At 40.5% G+C, this 24,497-nt stretch overlaps 1 protein-coding gene across 3 annotated transcripts in view; it reads left to right on the plus strand.

Moving 5' to 3' along the window:
• The window catches only part of Gmds (GDP-mannose 4, 6-dehydratase), a 526,562-nt gene that overhangs the window by 254,245 nt on the left and 247,820 nt on the right, over positions 1-24,497 (plus strand). The window lies entirely within an intron of this gene.

Genomic DNA, 24,497 nt, shown 5'->3' on the forward strand with positions numbered 1-24,497 from the left:
TAAGGAAGGAGTGAAAACACCTTTCCCAGATCTGAAAGTTTAAATATTCACCCAGCCTCTTCATGTCCTTGAAAATGTTTCTGACTGCTGTTTGCTGTGTAAAATACGTAAAGTACTTTATAATTTTAATTGTATTTTCACAAAAGTCTAGTAAGGTACTATCCTTCTTTCCCATTCAAGCCCAGGTCTAAGACATGGAACCGAAGCCTCAGGCTATGCTCCTCTCCTGCCCTTTCCTGGATGTCTTCTCACACCTAGGGCTGCGCCATCTTTCTAGAATGCAGCTGTGTTAGTGGTGCTCTGGGACCTGTGCCTTGTTTGGAGCTCTGTTCCAGCTACCCCAATTTCCTGCTTCCATGACTGGGGCTGTGCCCATGGGCCCCATGAACTCCTTGAGCTGTCACTGTGCCCTACTACTATGTTTTCTTAAGGTTCTAGTATATTTCAGGGTCAGCCCTGAGTTGCCTCTTGAACATCTTTCTTAAGGACAGACCTCTTTTCTTTTTGCTCGCCTAGTTTACCAAAGGGATTTACTGTTTCCTCATTGGTCCTCAGGCTAGTCTTCATTTGTATCTTCCCAGTACCCCATAATATCCACTATTCTGCTTATTTATTAATGACTACCTGATTGAGTCAACAAATTCCTTCCAAGTCAGTCTCATAGGTTTGTCCAATTCAAACACTGAAGAAGCCTTGCATATTGTCTGCCAGTCTCCTCCACTGACAGTATTTAACTATTGGTTTGTTATAAAAATAGTTTTACAATCTGATGTTGACAATGTCCATTCAGACTAGTTGTCAAAATTGCTCCATAAGTCACTAGAGGCATGAATGAAGTCAAAGGGGTTGGCAATTAGTGGCCAACACATGCCTCACATATGCCAGGACAGGGTGTTTGGGATCCTTCCAAGACCTCTGTGATTACAGACAGTAACTCTTGTTGTCCTATATCCCTCCATCTGGGCCAAGTAGTCAGATGTGACAAGAGTCAGAGCAAAGAACAGCATAGAGCTCCATGGCCTGCTCAAGATTTGCTGAAGGGGCTTTGAAGCATCCAAGTGTGGTGTTCTGCAAATTCTACTTGAAGACCTGGGATGAGTACACTACAGGAGATAGATGAAGTTTGTCCAGACAAAGCCAGGTGCCCTAGAAGATACTTGCTAAATTTCAAGTGTATATCATGGCACAGGTGTACACTAACAGAGCCTTACACATATGCTTTTCCACCCAAGAAGCCAGCTTAGATTTCTGTGTCAGGCATGATCTCGCCTGTAGACTTTTCCTGTAGTAGAGAATAATCAGTTTTACATGGTAAATAAGAAGCCAGAGTACACACTGTAGTTATTTTAGATTGTATTTAATGGTTCACCTTGCAGAAGACCCAATTTCAGTCTTACTCCCAGCATTCATGTCCAGCAGGTTCATTAGTGACTCCATTTTCAGGAATTCCAATGCCTCTGGCCTGTGGAGATACCAGTATACATGTGCACATACCCACATACAGTGTCGCACACTAGAACATAATTTTTAAATAAAAAAAAATCTTACTTTAAAAGGAGGGGGTCTGGAGAGTTGGTTCAGCAGTTAAGAGTGTCTACTGCTTTTGCAGAGGCTCCAAGTTCAGTTCTCAGCACTCGTGTCAGGTGGCTTACAACCACCTATAACTCTGGTTCCTGGGGTTTGAGGACACCTGAACCCACGGGCATATACCCACAGACAGATAAATATATTTAATTTGAAATAATAAAAACATCTTTAAATGTGTACCTGAAAATAGTTTCTGGTGCTGTTAGCTTCATTTCATTGCTGTGGTACCCCAAAGCATCCTCAGAAGCCTTTTTCATTCAACAAAGCCATGGACCTATGGGATTCATCTACTGTATAACTTCTCTTAACTTGTATTTACTAATGTAATTGGGACATAATGCAAAACTGACCTGCCTCATTTACATGTATCTGTTGCTAGATTTCCATTTTATTCGTTCTGCATTTTTGCATTTGACCTATTAGTACTTTGTTGGATTTATACAGGGAGAAAAAGCTCTCTCAGCAGAACCATCTGGCTTCGTTTCCTGTTTCTCTCTTGCCCTATGTACTCTTGCAAGGCCACCCTGCGGCTTTCCGAGAGGCCGTGTTACACTGGTGGTCTTCAGCTCAACTTCAATGATGGGAACTTACATTCTACAGGCTTATTAAAAGTCTGATGTACGAGCTCCGAAAAAAAGAAAAAAAAAGTCTGATGTAACCAAGGTGGAGGATTGCATGTTGTCATTCTTCACACAGTATTCTAGTCTGATTTTTCCCCTGTAGCTAGAATACTGTCTTTTCAAAAAGAATTAAACTGTTGTTCTAGTCTTTAAGGGAGGAGATTTCTGTTAGAATATATTTAACTTTTCAATATTCTAGCTGCACATGTGTATATGTTGTGTGTGTCTCTATCTGTGGGTTTGTGCACATGTGTGCAGATGTGCACAGAGACTAGAGATGCGGGATCCCTCAGGAGCCAGAGCTACAGATTACTATGAGCTACCTGAGAGAGTCCTGGGAGCAGAACTAGGGCCTATTGACAATAAAGGCTGGGATTAATAGGGAATAATAAAAATAATAGTAAATAATAAAATAATTCAAAACAGGCAAATTATATAATAAAATGCACAAAGTTCACATTTTATATGGCAGAGGCGAGATAAATCTAATTTTCTAAAACAGTTTGTAGAGCTGTAGAGATGGCTTAGCCATTAAGAGTGCTCAGTACTTTTCTACAGGACTGGAATTTGATTCCCAGCAACCATGTTAGGCAGCTCACAACTGTCTAACCACAATTCAGACAATCTGACATCCTCTTCTGGGCTCTTAAGGCACCCACACATGTGTGCTTATTCACATGCAGACAGATATATAGGAAGACCTACAAAATGGAGCCTTCCATATCCTCTAAGTGGATCCTTGGTGTTAACAATACAAATAGCACATGGGAGCATGATAGGATTTGGAGGCTCTTATGCTACCCAAGATTCTATTTAAAAATTTTAAATATAACCGTAGATGTGCACATAGAGAAAGTACTAGGGGTTAGAGGCTTTGAAACAAATTCTGTATCAAAGGATCCAGTTATTTGAGATATCACTTCCTCTGTAGCCTGAGTAGTCTGTGATCCTCTGAAGACTCCACTCAATCCTAGTGCAGCTTGGAGGTGGTCAGGGTTGGAGAGGGCATTCAGATTTAATTTTAAGAGGGAGGAAGAAAGTTAAAAATTGAGGCTAATAAAAGTTAATGAGGAACATTTGAATCCTTTAATGATTCGGTTCATGTTGAAAGTCAGAATGGTACTTGTCATTATGACGTGCGTGTGGCAACATCCTCTTTGGCTAAATTCTTTTCCCTTGAAAACAAGCCATAGAGGTATATCATGTGCTCGTGGTTGCTGTTCATTTTTCTGACAGATTCCATAGTTTTTAACAAAGGAGAAAAGAACTGGCCAACAGGAATTGAAATAGGAAGTCTGTTTACTCTGCTATTCCCAGCTATAACACAAACCAGCTTGTAAAACATAGTTAACAGCTAAATGACCATGGCTGTCTCTTTGTGCTTACGTTTTTATCTTGGTATGGGAATCATTCTTCAAACCCAGCGGGTACACTTAATATGCCAGTTTTCATTTGAGCGTTTCCTTTCAGTCTTGAGTGTTTGGGGAGGTGGCCTGACTCAGCATCCTGTGTTAATGGTCCAAAGATAGCAGCTCAAGCTTTGCCTGCTGTTCTCTTGTGGGATGTAACACGCTTGTAGGGATGATCCTTTGAAAAGGCTACTCCCCTCTAGCCCTGTCTTTGCGCACGTCAAGTGTAGGTGTGCAGTTCTTGCTAATTCTCTTGCTCAAAAACTGTGCCAGACCTCCGTTTACCTCTCATGCCCAAGCGATGGGAAAGTATTTTATAGCAGAAAACGTTAGACAGGTGCTCCAGTGACTGAGATACAGAAGTAAATCAAATCACCTACATGTAACACAGAAAGGTCATAGGCTAAAGAAAGTGTCGTTTTGTACTTTATCAGTTGATCATTTTACCCCCTTTGGGGCTGGGATAGGGTGATGCTTGAGAAGAAACCCAGAGCCAACCTTATGGGAAGCATATCCTATACCATTAGATTACATTTCTAGCCATCTATGTTTTTCTTGAAAGGATTAAATCAACTTTTCTATAGCAAAAATTTTCAATTAAACACTGAATTGTTCTAAATAAAAACTTATTTTTCCCAGAAGGTATCAACCTCATCATGTGGTTGCTTGGTTGTTCTTGTTTTTTAGGGGAATGAGTAAGCACATGCTTCCACAGATCACCTCTACATGGACCTCAGTTTTCCATTTTAGTGCCTACGCTCTTCTCCAACTGTAAATATGGACATACTGTTGAGTCTATCGGCCTGATTCCTGCTGCTTGTGTGCTGTAGTGAGGAGCGCTCCTCCAGTGGGATTTGGGGTACTAAGCTTTCTTCTGCCACCTTTTCTACCTGGTGGGGGATGGTGAGAAGGAACCCACTTTGATTTTACCCTCTTCAGAATTAGGCACTAGACTTCTGTGTAATTTTAGATTCATAGACTACGTATGAGATCTTATCTTAAGAGACCCACCATCCATGTAGGGATCATAAAATTAGTGATTTTTAAATACCAATCGTAGAATGTAGTACTCTGTGCTGCAGAGTATATTTTTATGTTCTAACGTGCATTTCCTGAGTGACAGAGAATTTATATAGCCTGATACCATCTCTCCCTATCCACCCCCACAACTTTCACCAGTTATTCTGGGCCACAGAAAGCTGACGTCTATTTTTGTTTACATCAATGGATGAAAGATGCTAACTAAAGTGTGCTCTGTTAGGAATATAATTTAGGCTACATAAGTAAGGTACATTATTTTATGTAATGCGACATTTCTATGTGTGGGATAACTCAGTGGAAGAATGCATACTTAGCCTTTTCACGGCCCCAGTTTGGTCTCCAGCAATAATAATAATTATTATTAATACTAAAAAAGAAACCTTCTGGCAACCGCACTAAAATACTAAATAATAAAATGGCTGGAAAACTGGCTCAGTGGTTAAAAGCTTGTGCAGTGCTCGCAGAGGAGCTGAGCAATTGTATCAGTCAGCTCCCAACTCCTGCAACTACAGCTCCATGTCCTCAGGCATGTGTGCGTACACACATATAAACAATAAAACAATGTTTGAAAGTAATGATTACATGACATTAATGCTATACTATATTCAGCTAGCCAGCTCCCAATGTTATTTAAATAAGTAAAAGATACTTTTAAATTATCAAGAAATTTAATATTTCATTTTAAATTGAAAACTTCAGTGAAATTCAACACACGGTATTTCCACTAGAAACCAACACACTTAGGGTACATTGCAAGAATAGTACCTGCCATCAAGAATGGCGGATAGTTGTGTATTTAGGGTTCCTTTTCTGACAGACCAAATACTACATTGCACACATTTCTCTGTGATTGTTCGCATCAATGATGTCTTAGTGATTCTTGCCTTGTCTCCACTGATAAGCTGATGGGCCCCAGCCATACCAACTATATCCCCAGTGGTGCCTTGCAGCCTCCTTAAGGAGAATGCTTTTGGAAGTTTAGAAGTGACTATAGGCAATGCTCCATGTAGTCAAAGCCTCAGCCTTCCACAATATGGATTATCTGTGGGTAAAGGCAGTCAGCAGGGAGTCTTACTCAGGGACTACTGGATAATGTCCACAATTGAGCAGCTTACAGTGTTCCTTGGGAGGATATGAGGAGCTTGTAATTTTTAACAGATTTTATTATTTTATTCTTAGTTATGTATGTATGTATGTATGTATGTATGTATGTATTTATGTATGTATGTATATGTAGATAATATGCACATGGGAGCAGGTACCTTTGGGGACTAAGAGAGTGGATTAGACTCCTGAGAGCTGGGGTTACAGGAATTTGTACACCACCCCATGTGGGTGCTGTGAACCAAGCCCAGGTCCACTGCAAGAGCAGGAAGGCTCTCTTAACTACAGTCATCTCTCTAACCCTGAGTTTAAGTAAAGGACCTAATAAAATGTATAGTTGCTGACATAGAATCAATTATAAGAACAGTCTACATATTTGAACTGTTCTTTCTGGTGGTTAATTCAGAAGTGCTCAGAACCTGTTGTCAAGTAGATTGAGTAGCTGTTCCTGGGGGCTTTCATGCAACACCTTCCTCTCTAGTTTATTTGATTCCATTTGAAGATGGCCACACCGCACTGCTTGCTGAAGCCTCTTTGGCGCAAAGGACCTTTACCAAGACTTAGTTCATTTTGTTCTTAATGACATTTTTACAAGCATGTATAAGGTCATCTACGTATTCTAGTGCAGTTCTGATGTCCTTTCCGTTTCTTTAGCCTCATCCCTACAATGCTGTGCTGGCACAGTTCTGTCCGAGAGGAGCATGGCATCCCTTCTATGGGTCTGACATGCCTTCCCTTCATTGCCATCCCTACATCTGAGGTAAAGCTAAGGGTTTTAACCCAGGATACCTAATTTCTGCTAGAATATTCAATTACTTAAAATTTTTAATAACAGTGTGACAGATAAAGTGCCTAGCTGTGTGTGACCAAGAAGCATGAAGAGGTCTTTGTTTCTCCAGGACTTCAGGAATCTTGAGACAAGGATTCTAGATCAAAACTCTACATTTTTAAATTACCTTAGGCTCAACTTTTAAGTAGAAAAATGTAAAATAACTATAAAAATAATACATGGCTTGGGTCAGAGACCTTGGGTCTGATCTCTCTTATCACTCACATACACACACACACACACACACACACACACACACACACACACACACCCCTCACCTCACCTCGCCTGGCAGTTGTTTTACATGTAGATATATATCTTTCACTTTATAACCCCATTCGACCTTATAACTTGACTTGTACTTTTGTAAGTCTATGCTAATTTCCTGGAGGCCCAGAAGGCATCTTTCATGATAATTCCATAATTGACTTGTTTAGTAATACTCAACAAATCACTGACATTTGCTTTATGGAACAACTGGTCTGTTCACTTGGGGAAGTAGGAGAGTTCAGACTTTTCCTGTGAAACTTCCTAATAACCGAGTTTGCTGAAGTAAAGGGACAATAGGGGAATAGGAGAAAAGCTAGCCAAATTATTAATATGCATGAAAGCCACACAAACATGAAGCTCAGGGACTCCAGATGGTTAAACGACAAAGGAAGAAGAGGACTTTGTAGGTACTATGAAGTGGGGCATATGGTTTTAGAGAAGGTGAGTAGTGAACCTGGAGAGAAACTTAGGCACTGGAAGAAAGCTGTTCTGGGTTCTGGTGTGATGTTTGATTTCTAGTTTCTTACTCTGGAGTATTTGACTGTAAGTCGACAAGGAAAAGCCTTTCAGAGAAAAGATATTGTCCCTGTATTTGCTGCTCTAGGGCAATCTCACGTGGAAGTCTAAAGCATTGGATATGGAGGTTTCCTTTCTGAGTCCCAGCAAGTGTGTCCTAAAGGGAGTGTTTACACATTTTAAAGATCTCGTTGGGGTGGAACAATTGTAAGAGTATTTATGTAACATTTCTTGGTTTATGCACCTATGGTAGAGATTCCTTTTTTTAATTGCTTAAAACTCTCTTGAAAGTATTTTTGGGAACTTATCTCTATTTGTAGTACACACACACACACACACACACACACACACACACACACACACACACACACACAGGTAGGTGGACCACCATAATTCCCAAAACCTTTAAACAAATAAAGAAAATACCCACAGGAAACTGATGTCACAGTGTGTGCTTGCAGACACAAACATGGGTATCACTGTCCTTAGCCCTCATCCTCCTGCCTACAGACCAGTGGAAAGGTGCAGATTCCAGCAAAAGTCAGTCTCAGATGAAGGAATGTACCTGAGATTTATACTGATCTGGACACTAAAAATTCACCGCCACCTCCCAGTTTTTTTCCAGAGACACCTTGCCCATTTCACAGATACCCTGCAGTGTCATTCTCATACACCAGCACCCATACCTGAGGCCTATGTACTGGCATTGCCTCAGATACATGGGTAATCTGAGGTCCTCCTAGTGTGGCAGCCTGGATTCTTAGCACTGCCAGAGCCCTGTGTGAAGAGTTGAAAAGACTTTACAGGCCTTTCCTGCAGAATATATATTTGACCCCTACTTTGTTCCTGAAGAATCAGAGGCTCATCTTGGTTAAATAAACTGTATAGGACACAGGTAGTACCCATGAGAGGACTTACCTCTACTGCTTTCCTTTATGCCATGAGCTGAGCCGTGCTGCCTCCTCCATTTCTTCTGCCTTCATATCCTTTCTCAACTTCCTTTTTTCTCTTATAACCATTTTCCACAACATTCTCTCACTTTGACGGAACTTAACTTTGTTTCTAAAGATGCTTGGCACTGTCCTCCATTAGCAATAAGCCCTTTGCAACAATGGAGATAGGCCAATTGCATTTAAACCCATCTGCCGGAGAAGAAGTGAGGCTTTATTAGCAAAGGACACTGACGCACACCAGACATGACCTAGGCCCTGGGAAAGCTGTAGGGAACCATCAGTATGTCTGAGAACCTATGGGCTGATTATGGGTGAAGCGGTGTTACCATTTTAGTAGGCCTTGCTAAGGATAAGGCCATGGGCACAGGTCATTTTCAAGGCCTCAGCCAAGAAATCCGTCCTGGCTGTCCAGGACTAATTCATTAATCAAGTCATTTTTTTTGTTTTTGTCTAATCAAATAACCTTCCTTTACTTATGCTGACTACCTGAGGAAAGGATGTCTAAGGTAAAAAGCCAGGAGACTGCCTCTTTCTGAAGATGGCAAATGAGAGTTCCACATCTCCACAGTTCTCAGCAAGGAGGGCCCACCCAGCCTCCCAGCATGCTGATGAGGGTCTGATTTACTTCAAGGCAGTCAGTCTTTTTCCCAGAGTAGGGCAGAGCATCCCATACTGTACCTGTCAGCCAGCAAATGCAGGGACTTTATTTTTTCCCATTGATTACATTTATTCTGTTTTGTGTGTTTGTGTTATTTGAATTTTAGGATTTTTTAAAGCAGGTTTTTCTAAGGCCATTTTCCCCCACCCCTAGTGCTCTACAGCCCTAGGAAGTCTGGAGGTCTTGTTCTGACATCACGTGCTCGACAATCAACAGCGCTTTTCTGTTCTGAGCCTGCCCTCCTCCCCAAAGCTGAAATAAATCAAAGTTGGTTGAGACTCAGTCGTAATAAATCAAGACCTGTCCAGAGCTGGAGCCTGCCCAGTCAAAATGTCATACTGTGGCTTTCACTGAGGATTAATTAAAGGCCTGATATAAAGCCCAGATGTGCTGCAGGAGAGCAGCCGGCTGCCTGGTGGCCATGTCTCCCAGGTTCCTGCCCACCCAAGAACATGGAGGAGGCAGATAGAAAGGCATTCAGGATTGGGAGGGTATAAAAAGGGAGGCACCCATCAGCGCATTTGGATGGACTTTATCTAGTATGCAGAAAATAGGACTTTCCAATGAAGGAAAATAAGTAAAATAATAAAGACTTTCAGATCAGAAATCTTGTTTCAATCAAGAAGACTGAAAAACAAGCATCAAATAAATGTTTCATTGCTATAAAACGAATGCTCTAAGGTTGATGTGCGATTTGTTCTGATGTGCATTTCATTGACAGAGGACGCTGTATGAACTGAGCGCTTTTCCTTTGTTTCTGTATTGTTTTTACAGGAAGCTCACTCTGATAAGGGTGATTTTTCAGGTGATTTTTTTTTCCCTGTTCTTCCCAGGTCTACATCATTCCACATAACCATCCATAAAAGCACTGCATTGAGTTCCTATCGGATGAATTAAAATGAAAATATGTGTTAAGTCTGGGCCAGTTCTTCATAGTACACAGTTCTGCATTGATACAGAAATGAAAATAATTTTTGTAAAACCATATGTAATATTAATGTTGTTGTATAACTTTAGTTAGAAACTTGACTCAGAAGTAAGGCATTCATCAAAGATAAACAAAATTTGTTTGGTGGTATGTACACTTGCTGAACAGTTGAAAACTACCTGTTTAGAAACTAGAGATAATACAAAGTCAATCTACTGATTACTATTCACAATTAGCCAGATGGTTTGGTAGAAAAAATAAGATTATGACTATAACTTACAGTGTTATATAGTATATCTTTTTGTCCACATTAATCATTATCATAGAAAATTAATCTCACCCTAAAAACAGATCTATTCATGATGTTACACGGCCATTTACTCTACAGAAGTGTTTTTTTTATTTTTATTAATTATTCTGTTTATTTACATTTCAAATGTTGTCTCCCTCACTTCTTAGTCCCCCCTCCACTAGCACCAAATGTTCCCTCCCCTTCACCTCTAAGAGGGTACTTCTCCACCCACCTACTTCTTCCTCAACACTCTAGCATACCTCCTCTCTGAGGCATCAAGCCTCCCCAGGACCAAAAGCATCCCTTCCCACTGAGGCCAGACAAGGTAGTCCTCTGCTACATACGTAGCAGGGGACCATGGGCCAGCCCATGTGTACTTTTGATTAATCTGAAGTCCATTGTTTAAGGGTTGTTAGTCCTTTAGACTTTATGAGTCACAGGTGACTATATATACCATATTAGTGGTTTTTGCCTCAGTCACTCACATATTGAAGTTGAGTCAGACAACACTTTCAGCATTCTTCCAAATATTCTACAAATTCCTCTTCTTATTACCTAAGACTAGTAGACCATCTGATATTGTTAAGGATCTAAAGGGCATGTTATTTTTTTTTCTAAAGTCTGTCTTCAAGGCTGCAATTATTTTAGTGAATTATCTAGAAGAAAACAATTTACTATAAATGTGTATTTCCACTCTTCCAGATATTAATATTTTCAGAAGGATTACCATTTCATGCTTTATTGCTTAGTCAATAAATAACTTATGTTTTCCAATGCTTTTTAATCTATATTTTGATTTAAGTGAAGCTGAAAAGCCTTCAGCAGAGGAAAGACTACATTTTAGGAATCAGAAAATTTAGATAAATAAGCTGTCTACATTGTCTGTTTCTTAAATTACTTTTATTTTTTACACTTTGTTTGTTTTAAAGGCCCTTGCTTGTTCAGTCCTCAGTATATAGACTTTAATTCTACACTTCCAGAGTTAGGCCCTCTTATTACTGGGAAAATGGCAAAGACTTTGGTATACATCCCAGATATTATTACCCATTAGATTATGCTTTTGTTTTGTTTTTCCTTTGGGGGAATATTTCCACCTTTACCACAGTTCTCCTCATCTAAAGCTCCTCAGTACCACAGTGCTCTTTTCCTGTCCACCTTTGTGCCCATTTGAACTTAGCAACAGTACTAACTTCTTAATTGTTCTAAGTCTGCTAGCCCAGCTGATTCCGAGAGCCAGAGGGTGTGCTTCCTGTGCCCTGTGGATTTAAAATGCACCTCAGTCCACCAAGGCCCCACAGATGTCTCCCACAGCCTCTGAGACTGCCTGTATCAAAAGAGCAACAAGGATTTACAGTCCAGAAATATTTTGGAAGATATGTTAGCTCTTTTATTTGGTTGACTTTTAACCTGTGTAAACACTAATAATATCCTAAGCTGATCTGATAGAAATGGTGGCATAGGTCCTAAAATTATCTTTTCATTCTATACTCTTTTTTATAATGTTCTGTAATCATGGTTAGGTTGAGTCTACAATGTTTTGTGTAGCATTAATAAAAGTTAACATATCTGAAGATAGAGATAGATAGATAGATAGATAGATAGATAGATAGATAGATAGATAGATAGATACATCAATGATATCCCATACATGCCAACTATAGGAGTTAGCTAATATATAATTAGAATTAACCCTATATGTTAAAAGTAAGAAAAGACTATCTTAAAAGTTTGTTAAGGTCAAAATCAGAATTGAGTCCATCAGCTGAGAAGAGATCTATCTATCAGTTACCAATTGTTCTTTCTAGTCCGGAATCTTGGTGTTTGTGATGGTTCCAGCCATGTTTGTTCTCAGGAGTTGGGGTTGGAGACTCAAGCACCAAGATCCTACACATTTGTCAATGGGTTCATTGGAAAGGCATTTGGATTCTGCTACTGATAACATTTCTATTTCCCTCTTTTTCCTGTATGTGTGTGTTTATGCAGAAGCCAGAGAGGATAGTGCATCTTCTTCCACTTGTCTGTCTTATTCACTTGAGACAGGATCTCACAGTGAACTACAGCTCACCATTTCAGCTAAGCTGGTTGGCCACTGGGCTCTCAATATCTGCCTGACTCTTTCCCCCAGTGCTGGGGCTACAAGGACACACAGCATCTGAGCGTCTGTGGCCTTTGCAGGAGTGCTGGGGATTTGAATTCTAGTCTTCATGCTTCATAGCAAATGCTCTTACCTATTGGTCCATTTCCCCAGCCCTTCTTTCTCTTTCTGATGTTTACTGAAAAAAACATTTTTTGGTGGGCAGTAAATGTTTGAAGAAATGACCTGACTACCTAGCACAACCTTGGGTTAGTATAGCTTTTTGATACAGCTACATATCTAAGCTCTCTGCAGATGACTTCCTACATTTTCATTTACACAGTGTATAACTGTGCAAATTTTAGGAGAAAGTTCCACTCTGATGACATATGGAAATAAAGACCAAAACCAGTAAAGATTTGTTCAGTTATACAACCAGAACTGACAAGAAAAAAAACCAAAAAAAAAAAATTGTTCTCCTGACTATATATTGTTCTCTTCTTCTATTCCAAACTCCATTATCATATTAGCTGAAAAAATTAGTAAAGCTAGCCTTAGTTTCTGAAAATGCATCATCGTATACTCATGAGATAACTGTCTTATTTGTATTATAGTTTAATGTGACAACTTAGAAACTCAATAATTTACAAAACTTGATATGTTTACCAGACTGGGTTCTTTATAAAATACACGCACCCCCCTCCTTCCCATCCCCCCTCCTTCTCCTCCTCCCCTTCCCACTCCCACTCCTCTTCCTCCTCTACCTTCTCCTCTTCCCCCTCCTTATCATAAATGCCGTATTCTTACATGGTGGTGTCTGTTAAGATTTCCAGTGTCTAGCTTAAGAGCTGACTGTTCCTGCATGGCCATTTCCCTTGTGTTGGGGCCCTGAGGAAACTGCCTGTACCTCCAGCTTTCTCTTTATTTACTGGGCCAGTGGCTCGATATGGTTCCCTGCTCCTCAAAGTTCTCCATTCTAGAAGAGGACACTGTATGTAGAGAACAGAGCCATTTCACGTTCCCAGTTACAAATGTGTAGATGGGTGGGGACCCTTCTGTGACTGACCAGAGCACACCTGACTTGAGTTCCTAGTGGCTCTAGAGGAGTGACTGTGCTCTCATGCCTTCTTTACTGCCAACTAGAACTGATGTCGCGAAAAGGATGAGATCATGCTTACAGAGAAGTGTGAGCTACAGTTCTACTGAGGTTTGGGCTTTGAAATGTAATATTTTTTATAGTAAACTTGTTAACGTTCTGTTTTCTTCCATCATTTCCTGAGATGGCCTAAATGTTTTCCCTTGTGGTTCAGTGTAGCTTTGGCGTGCTTCTTGGTGCCCCGCATGCCTTTTTAGTAAGGATATCCTTATCCTTGTAGCTCACCTTTATGTGCTTACCTTGAGCACTGGGATCACAGGCCACTATACTTCCTTCCCATGCAGCCAGAATATGTGGTGCTATTTTTTAAGTTTCCTCCTAATCACAAAGTTAGATGTTACTAAGTATGCTACCACATCTGTATGGAACTCAAAAAGCAAAAAGTATGGTTATCATTTTAATCTGACATAACACACTAAGGAAAACTACAGCTCAGGAGATTAAAAACATTAGCAAGGACTGTTTACCGTGTGTCTGGCCTGTTTACAACTCACTACACAGATGGGTTGTGGAGAAGAACTGAGAAGAGAGGGAGAGTCAAAGTTGAAGCAAGGAAGCTTTCCTTCTAGTTTACTGCTTCCCGCAACCCCACAACTATCTTGGTAAAAGCAGCATTTGTGAGGGTGTGAAAGTTCACGAAGGACTCGTATATACATTCTCCCAGGCCTTCTCTTTCATGGCATTGCCTCAATTGGAATCAACTCTTTGTTTGTATACTCAGCCTTGATCTTTCTCATCCACTGTATCAGATACACTAGAACAGCAGCTGTGTCTGCCCTGGTTGGGATGCCATCACCCTAACAGGCTACAGCATAGACTGGTATGAGGTTTTTTAACTCAATAGATAGTGGGGTTTGAGTCTCACAGTTACCTCTTGTTTAGTGTTATTATTTAAGAAGTTATTCTGATCCCCCAAACTTAATTGATACATCATTTGCAAGTTTCTCTGTATTCTATGCTTTAGTTGCAGTAGACAGAACACTGGCAATCAGTCCTTTTAAGTCTTTCTTCTATACTAGATTATGAGGCTCAAGGGGCCTAGAGCCCACTGCCCTCCACAGAAGGTAGGTAGATACAATCTTTTGCTTGTTCCAAAGGAAAAAAAGTTGGCCCCTTGCAAAGAGAGCAGTGTGGCTGATGGTCAGACACATGGCTGTTCATCCCTGGCGCCAGTCCACACCTTCCTGCTCCACCCCCCTCCCCCAGCTCTGAGGATTCCAGGTCCTCTGGTTACATCTGCACCCACGCAGATGGGATCTAGAAGAAAGGCTTAGTTAGCAGTAATGTTGCTGCCTGTCACGTGTCCTTCAGAAACAGATAAAGAGATCCTACGCAGTCTTAATTACATCCCTTCATTGAGTAGTTTTCTGTAGAACAACCATCAAGGCTGAAAAGGCAGAAAAGGCTATCTGATTCTAGTCATTTTCTTACTGAAATTCTGAAAGCTGGTATTTATCTTCAGGAAGCTACATCAAACACAAAGCCAGGGCCACAGAGGAGTTTTAGCTGGTGTTTATGGTAAGTCTGGTGTCATGTAAAAACAGATTTCACAGCAGTCAACCTAGATTGAACTTATATAATTATTAAAGGAGAGATTTGGGTAAAGTGCACTCATTAAAAATTAGAAGTCCACACATACATACTTATTCCTATTATAAAATAATTTTTATCTTACAATTAATTTTTATATATTTCAGTTTTCCATTGACATTTGAGTAGTGAAAGTTCATTTTTCACAACGCTTCTGTGTTTTTTTTCTGCTGGTATCTTTTTTTTTTTAATGATTACAGTACTTTTTTTTTTCATTGTATTTTGAAAAGTGTAAATGCCTATTAGTTTGTGTTTGCACTGTCACTCTCGAGTGAATCACTCCCGCTGAGCCATAACAGTGCTGTGCACTGAGAGAACTATAGAAAGAGTGTATGGTGCTGGGGAAGGCGTGGCAGCCGGCAGCCGGGACAGCAACCGAGAGAACGCATGATCACCCGCATGCGGAATGCAGTTGACTAGAACTTGGCTCTGGGAGAGCACAGGTGAACTAGAAGAGCAATAAGGTGATAACCCCCAGGAGCCAGGTCTAGTGGGTGCTCTGGCAAGGCTGCTCTTAAAGGCTCCATAACCTCCTCCAGTAGTGTCTCAGTGTTCAAGGATCTGGACCTATGGGGGGCATTAAACCACCAGGGCTCCCACTTCCACAAACACTCAAATCCCATCTCCCTGTTCAACCCTGTGAAATGGATTTTTCTTCTCTCTCTCTCTCTCTCTCTCTCTCTCTCTCTCTGTTAGGTGTTCGATGATTGTGGTGATACAAAGGACACTTTTGATGACACAAAACCCAAAACACCATCTGAAGTGTAACACTGATCCCTTCATCCCCATTTTAGATTGTTTACGTTGCTGCCTAGTTTTCATGGTACCAGGTATCATTCAGGTTCTTCTGGGCCGCAGTTCTGCCTTTTCTTCTCATCCCTTATTCTTCCTCTCCTCACAGCACAGATGCGTTCAACATGCTGGGACGTTCGGAGGGTTTGTACATTTCTGTCAGTTCTGCATGGTGCTCCCTATTTTGGAGACAGCTCCTTCGTACTGTCTGTCCAGTTGTGTTATCCTTACACACACTAAGATTTCAGGTGTGGGAACCCAGACCACTCTCTGGTTATCCTCCCAGATGAGTTTTCAATAATGGTCTCTCTCCTCTAAAGGGAGTAATGGTTTCCTCCTGGGGACTTCCATCCATGTCAGGAGACATGTTTGCAATTCATTTTTAACTGGGACCCTCAGGGTCTGGTACTATCTAGTCAAGTGAGAGACGGTTCTAATCATCCTCTGATCATAGGACCCCAAAGAATGAGCTATCTCGGAGCTCTGAGTCTGAAAGAGTATCTTTAACTTCTGCTCCTTAGAGCCTGTTAACCCAAGCCCTGTTCTACCCCAGTTCTGCCATGCCTTAGTGTGGCTCTGGGAAAATTCCTTTCTGATATATAATTTACTCTCCCATACCTTCTAGGCTTTGTTACTTCATGTTAGAAGCCATAATGAAATCAGCTGTTTATCTCAGAGCCTGAACTGTGGCTCATAGAAAACTACCACAGTCATGCCTCATTTTTTGAGAAATGTGTCATTCAGTGTTTTTGCCCTTAAAAATATTTGCACATTTATAAACTAAGATAGTTGTCCCATCATGTATGCAGCCTGATGACTGAAAGATCATTGTATCAGACATGGCTGTATCAGTACAGCAAAGGAAGGAAAAAATGGGTGGCAAAAGATGTGAATTTAAGTGAGTGATGTGAGTTTTGTGTCTAGCTGTGCCGAGTGCAGGTTAATGTGTCCCTGGAACAAGGAGACTACTAAACATACCTCAGGCTTACTGGAGCACAGCTTCTTTTACATACAAAATTGTTGTTTCTATCTTCTTTTTCTCTAGTACTTTTGGGAAACTATCCTGTGGTGTGGATATATTTCTGTTTATCAGATTAGAAGTAAAACCGTATGTTTTAATCTTGCTTTCTATGAGATAATAAATACTTAATGAAAACGGAGTAAATGTTAGTACTCTCAACCCATTAAGAAACTCATGTGATGGTGCACATTTTACTCCAAGTGGTAGCAAATGTGAAATTGTGAACAAGAGAGAGAGAGAGAGAGAGAGAGAGAGAGAGAGAGAGAGAGAGACAGAGAGAGAGAGAGAGAGAGAGAGAGAGAGCGCTCCAGCATTTACAATATGTAACACCATTTCTACTCTTTCATCACTGTTTTATGATTACCAAATGTTTTAGTAGAAAAGATAGATTATTACTTAAGGAAGAAAATATATTTTACAACTAGACTATTTCATTTTAATATTTGAGATGTGATCTCTCTATATAGCCCTGGGTGTTGTAAATCTTACTGTGTACAGTCCAGACGAGCCTTGACCTCTCAGAGATACGCCTGCGTCTACTGCTGCAGGGTTTGGATTAAAGCCTCCATGCACCGCTGCGCCCATCTCAAGATTAGTTTTCTACAACTGTCTACCAGTAATGCGTATAAAACACCTAACACAAAATACGATGCCTACCACAAAACCAAAAAACTTTGTTTCTAACTGCAGTATAATTCCCTGTGGCTTTTCTCTGTCAGGAAGACCAAATTAGAAGTTTAAGTATGAATTACTTAAAGAATTGCCTTCTTAACCTCATCAATAATTTTTCGAGTGCATGGTAGGTCACAATTCATCTTTAATTTATCGAATTAAAATGAGACAGCTAAAATGAAAAGTCATGTTTAATTTTTCATGTATCTCGTGATTAGTTAACTGCATATTTTTATCAGTTCTGGAGACTTCTTGTCTCTCTGTGCATACTGACTTTCCCACCTGAGTGCACTGTGAATCCCCTTCCTGCCCAGTCTTACCTGAGTCAGGAGTACCTCCTTCCAGGAGCTTCCTTTGGGCCAAAAATAAACCCATGGGTGTCTGTTTTGTAAAAAGGTTCATGGCAGGTTATGCATTTCTCAGTATGTTTTTAAGGGCTTGGCTGAGATAATTTAATTTCTTATATTCATTAATTCCTCTCCTCCAACCTCCACCCCCCCCCCCTGAATAAATGGCCCTTCACACGAATCCAATTTACTTTCAATACACCTTATTCACAGTGCCTTTTATTGCAAGCTGCGTTCCGGCCAGCTGTAAGGTTGCCTGGCTGCCTCAGGTTTCCTGATTTAGCTCTGGGAATGATTTCAGCATGGCAAAATCTTTTCCCTGGCCAATTTGGAAAACAGGATTCAATTTGTGAGGAAAGCCTAACATGGCAACTGAGAATGAGAAAGAATGGAATGGGTTAAGAAGGGAGGCTGTCGGAGAAGAGAAGAGGAACCCCATGGGCCTCTTCTTGCTGTACCCTTTCTTTTCCTCACCAGCCTTCTGGATTCCCTCCAGACCAGGTAGGTTCGTGGGGAGAGGGGCACTAGAGTCAGAAGCAGTATTTGGCTTTGTATTTTCATTACCCTTCCTGGGATTTAGCAGCTCCGCTTGTATCCCAGGACTGTAGAAACAAGGGGCTAATATGGAACCCACAGACACTGAAAGGGAAGGAGCCCCAGTGTCGCTCAGCTTAGGAGTAAAGTTGTAGTCTTTTATTTAAGAACCTACAGGAAGCAGAGATTGGACAGCTGCAGCTGTGATTGAGGTACTGTCACTCTGAGCAGGCAGCTGGCCAACGTGGGCCCAGGTCCTCTGTGTACAATGAGAAATAGCAACCCTTCCTTTAACATTGAGCCCAAAGCTGACCTCCTAAATTTGGGGCTGTCTGTTGGATCTAAAGGTTATTTTAAATGATTTACATGGGGTGCTAAAGGACGAATTAAAGGTATATTTACTGTAGACTTTGTAAAGCCACATTATCCAAGTGCATATCAGCAGATTCTGGATTCCCATGGTCAATTGTTTTCTAGTCTTGGATATTTTCTAGATAAATGAAATAAACATTGTCTGGGTACTGAGGCTTTGTTCTCTGGATGTATACTGTTTTTTAAGAAAAATATGCCATGTTTAAATATAAGTACACTTTAATAGCATGCTTCTTGTATTTCAACTACATTGTTTCTATTTTACAGGATTTGTGGTATCAGAATTAGCAAGCCTTCCTTCAGAAAATGCTAAATATGAATACGTTTAAAAGTCTAGTAACTTCTGAAGGAAATCCCTGCCTATAAGATACCATGCTCATCTCTATTACTGAGGAGTAGGTCCTGAGTGTTGGTAATAATCTGAGTTTCTAGAGCATGCAGAAGGAATGCTGGCATTGCCAAGTGGCTCTTATCAGCCTCCAACCGTCTTACCCACTGCTTCTCGAACTTCTGTCGTGCATAGCAGTGACCTGGACACAGCATTGTCTCTGCTCCTCAGCCCAGGTTTTCGCATCTGGTAGGTTTGAGTGGGACCCAAGAGTCCGCATTCATAACAAGTTCTCTGGTTTGTGGTTGCTGCCTCTTGATTGCCTCAGTTTCAGGACTACAGTTCTAGCTTGTGTTCAGCCTAACCACAATCAAGAAGAGACAAGAAAGTTGCAAAAATCAGCCTTTGCTGGAGACTCAAGTGTCTCCAGAAAGTGACAGTTGCTCTAAAGTAACAGATAACACCGACATCTGTAGCAGCAGTCTGTCTAGCATCTCTCATCCCCTACAGCTGAGGAGACCAGGCTAGACAGTAGGGTTGTTTCTCACCGTTTCTGACAATGCATAAGTGAGAATTTGATCTAGTGAAATGGAACTGAGAGTGGAAAGGACACATGAAACAACCTGTAGAATGGAAACCATATGGTTTGACAAGTGTTTTCACAAAGAAAGGAAAGGAAAAGGGAGGGGAGGAGAGGAGAGGGAATGGAAGGATCGCAGATAACTTCATGTGTAAGACCAGGAAAATGGGGAGAAGTACTGTTAAAGAAATACAAAATCTGGCTTTGGAGAAAAATCTAATATTTGATTAACATATTAATCATATTATGTTAAAACTAATCAACTTATGATTGATTAATTTTCTACAAGGATGTCAAGGTAATCTGAGTCATGGGGGAAAGAACCTCATACAGTATACAAAAACTTAATTCTGAGTGCAAAGCATCTCCTGGCTCTAAATAAAAGAACTAAGCCTTTGCCATTCCTAGAATAGAGCACAGGAGAGTCATCGTTCACAGTGCCCACTCTTAGTGGTAGGTACATTGTGCATCATCAAGATTTAAAACTGCTTAGTCTTATAGGACACCATCAAGAAAGTGAAAAGGTAACCAGCAGAGTGGGAGAAAAGTTTTTGCAAAATATGTACATAGTAAGTGACTTCATAGAATGTCGGTGCACACCTGTAACTCAGTGGTGACAAGACAAATAACACTATCAAAATAGTCCAAAGGCCTGCACAGATGCCCGAGAGATTGTCCACTTTCAGGCTTCTTCCTGATTATGCATCAGGCTGAAGATGAGCTAGAACTGCAACCCTGCAAATGAGACAGTAAAAAAGCAGCAGCCCCACTGCCAGGGAACTTGGTATGAATGCAAACTCTTGGGCCCCACTCAAACCTACCACAAGAAAAAACTTGGACTGAGTACTAAAAGCAGTGTTTTAACGCAGTGTGAAAACGCAGTAAGGGCATCAAGAGCCTAGATATAGGTGAGTCGCCAGGGTATGAAAATTACCTGACTACATCAACACCTCTTCTACATGACTGGGTAGTCATGGAGACATTTACATGACTATTATGCACGAGAAAAATGTGTGCATCACTAGTGGTAAGGAGTGAAAATCAAAACCATGATCAAGTACCATTTCATGACGACCAGAGCATACACTGGGCAAATGAAAAGTCCAGCCATTCTGGAAAATAGTTTGATACTTTTTATAAATATTTGTTATAGGTGATATAATTGAGAGAAATGAAAATACATATTCACACAAATATTTGTGAAGCTATGTTTATAGCAGCATTATCTTCAGTGATCCAGAAGTAGAGTATTGGTTGGCATAATATCATCAACTCCTGAATAGATAAACAAATGTACTATATGCATACATTGTCTTAGTCAGGGTTTGTATTCCTGCACAAAACATCATGACCAAGATGCACGTTGGGGAGGAAAGGGTTTTATTCAGCCTACAATTCCATCACCAAAGGAAGTCAGGGCAGGAACTTGCACGGGGCAGGAACTTGGAGGCAGGACCTGATGCAGTGTTCGTGGAGGGGTGCTGCTCATTGGATTGCTTTCCCTGACTTGCTCAGCTTGCTTTCTTATAGAACTCAGGGCTAGCAGCCCAGGGATGACTCCACCTACAATGAGCCCTCCTCCCTTGATCACTAATTGAGAAAATGCCTTACAGCTGGATCTCATGGAGGCATTTCCTCAAGGGTGGCTCTTTCTCTGTGATAACTTCAGCTTGTGTCAAGAAGACACACAAAACCAGCTAATACATACATACATACATACATACATACATACATACATACATACATACATTGGCATGTTATTCAGCCAAGAAGACAATGAGATTCTGATGCATGCTACAGCGGATGAGACTCACCAACATACTATATAAGAGAGGATTGCCCCTAATTCAGCATGAAATATCATTTTATTTATGCAAAATGTCCAGAATTGTGCAATCTACATATTTCTACAGAAAGTAGATGAATAGCTACCAAAGATGTTGGACCAGGCATGAAGAATAGTTGTTAGTAAGTACATAGTTCCCTTAGGGATGAAATGTGCCAAGACTGAGTTAGTAAGATTGTCCTATTATGACTATTTCAACATCTACTGGATCATATCAATTAAATGGGTGAATATTTATAGTTTGTAAGTTACATATCTATAAAGACGGCTTTAGAAAGTATTATATATGTGAATCTTAAGTAACAATATTCTGTAGAAGGTGAAATCTATTGTATGTTTGGAAATCAGGTAGCATGTGTGGCTCTCTGCTTCTGCCAGAAGTCAGGCTGTGGAAGGGAATGGTGTGCCCATGAGGAACATAGAGAAATTTAGTTATTTTAGTGGAAGTACAACTCTTTTCTTTAAAGGACCAGGAATAATTCAGATGTGTACCTCTCTAAGAATAAGGAGGGAGCCAAGATGGCACACAACTGTGGAAGTGAAGGAGAGGCAGACTGATAGAGAGCACAGGCTTGAAGAGCAGCCTGGCGCCACAGTGGCACCATGCAGTGGGGGAGTCTTTGGGAGGTGACACATTTTCTGATTTTGTGGAGCATGAGTGAAGGCTTATGGAGATATGCATAGTTTTTCAGAGTTTAACTGAAAAGGAAGCATTGCTGAAAGTTAAAGACGTTTTAAATTGTTGATATGTTATATAGGAAGGACAAACATTTAGATTTAGAGAAAGAGTAAAACCAGCAGAGTGTCAATTAAAAACAAAGGCAGAGTATAAGGACACACAAAATGAAACCTGACTCCAAGTGCTAGGAATATTTAGTGCCCAGAATGCACCATCAAAGACTCCCCCAACTTTGTTTGTTTGTTTGTTTGTTTATTTGTTTGTTTCTGAGGCTGAAAAAGATGTAATGTAAGCTTGTGTTGCCTTTCCTAGTGAAAGATACGGTCATATATGTTGATAACTTATAATTGTATAAAATGCCCCAGTATTTGAGGGCTCCTGGCACCTGGAGGTTTCACTGAGAGTGCCATGGGGTGAGGAGGAGCTCAGGGTGTAGCTGAGCCTCTCTTTGCCATCATTGTGTGAATTTCTACAGTGTCCTTTCACTTCTCAAACATCTACTTGTGAAGTGTCTACTAGGATTACTATCAAGAATATCAATGAATAACATAACCATTGAGCAATTGGTAAAGAATAAGGCCTTAGAATGAACTCTTTCCTGAATTTTACCCCAAGGCACTGTCTTCCCTTGCTATGTTTGTTTATTCTGAAATGAGTAAGATATAGACCTCAAGTACCTATTCAGATGGTGAAATTGTCTATTGTCCTCTGAGTTCATTTATTAATATAAATTAACAGCAACTGCTACCATTACTATTGAGCAAAAAAAAATGCTAACAATAGAGGTGGGGGAAAGGAAAGATTTCTGCCTGCTGTGGATGAGAACCACCAATAAGAATAAATGCAACAGAATTCATTATTGACACTAAGTAAAGCCTGGCTGTATTGTGATGCACTTATGACTTGCTGAGAAACACATCTCATTTGTTACTGCAGTGGCTGTACAGCATTGCCTCCCTCATGGAGACTTTACTCCTCTTTTCTTTACTCACTATCACTGATAAATAAAGTGTAGCTTCTGATCTTGATTTCTTTTTAATGTATGAATAAAATGAAGTAAGTAGTGGCTGAATACTACAAGCTTTGTGGGCCATGAAATGTCCTAACAAGTAATCTAATCATGCATTTCTTACTTAGGATAACCCTAATGAAGAAACTGTCAGATTTATTGGCCTCTATAAATGAAATGTCTTACTATAAAGCTCCTTTGTATTCACATAAATGGGTTTCTAATTTGTGTTTACCTTTCCATCTCTGATACGTGATGAAGTTACTTGATTTATTGCAGAATAAAATCTGTGCCAATTCTGGTCATTATCATTTTTCCATTGATATTTTAGTGCTTATTGCAGTAAAATTCCAACAGAATTACACAACTGAGAAAGAATGATTTGATAGGTCCTAAAAGTGTATACCCTAATGGATTTCTGATGGAGATTGAACTTGATGGCAGTATGCTAAGTTCTTGAAGTTGGAAATTAATGTTATATTTTTAGGGGACATTCTTGGCATTGCTTTTACTGTTTTAGAGGAGGAGAGGAGGAATATCATAACTTTTCTTCTTTTCTCAGACAAATGACCAAGTAGGAATTTTTTTAATATAAATTACAGAAACGTTCAGTTTCAATAGCATGCTGTGATTCCCAGCCCAGTGACTTGCCCTTGGTGTTTTGAAGACAGCAGTAATGAGAGCAACATGGGAACCACTCAGGGTCTAGGCCAGTGCAGCCCAAAGCCCAAAAGTCTCCTTTACTTGGAGACATAGGGCAAGAGAAAAAGTGACTCTGTCCCCTCTTCCTGTAGGGGGTTTGTTTCTGTGCCTCAGTCAGACCCCTACCTAATATCAGTCACTTTCGAGACCCATGGAGGAGCAAGGCTACATGGGGAATGGCAGGAACATAGTAAAACAGAACGGCAAGGACGAAGCCATTGGAGGGAAGCTGGCAGATGTGGACTCACAGCGTTTACTTGTCCTGGACAGAGAGAACTTCACTAGCCCCAAGGCTGTGGGGATGTGACCTCGTACTTTCAGTACAATCTTTACACACTACACTTTTATGCTTCTACACTATGAAAACACTGCTCTGCCCTGTTGCCTTTGTAGTCTCCAGACAAAGTCAGTTTAGATATATTCCATCATTTCTCCTGCTCTTCTTGGTATGAAAGTGACATGAGCCCCAGATTAAGCACTCTGCTTCTTTCCTTGGATTCACAGACACATTTATTTGATATATGGCAAAGATAAACAGCAGAGCTAGAGAGTGAGTAGGAGGATCCACTTATTTTAAGATAGCTTTCC

This window comes from Rattus norvegicus, chromosome 17 (assembly GCF_021556685.1).
Source record: "Rattus norvegicus strain SHRSP/BbbUtx chromosome 17, alternate assembly SHRSP_T2T, whole genome shotgun sequence".
Classification (NCBI taxonomy): Eukaryota; Metazoa; Chordata; class Mammalia; order Rodentia; family Muridae; genus Rattus; species Rattus norvegicus.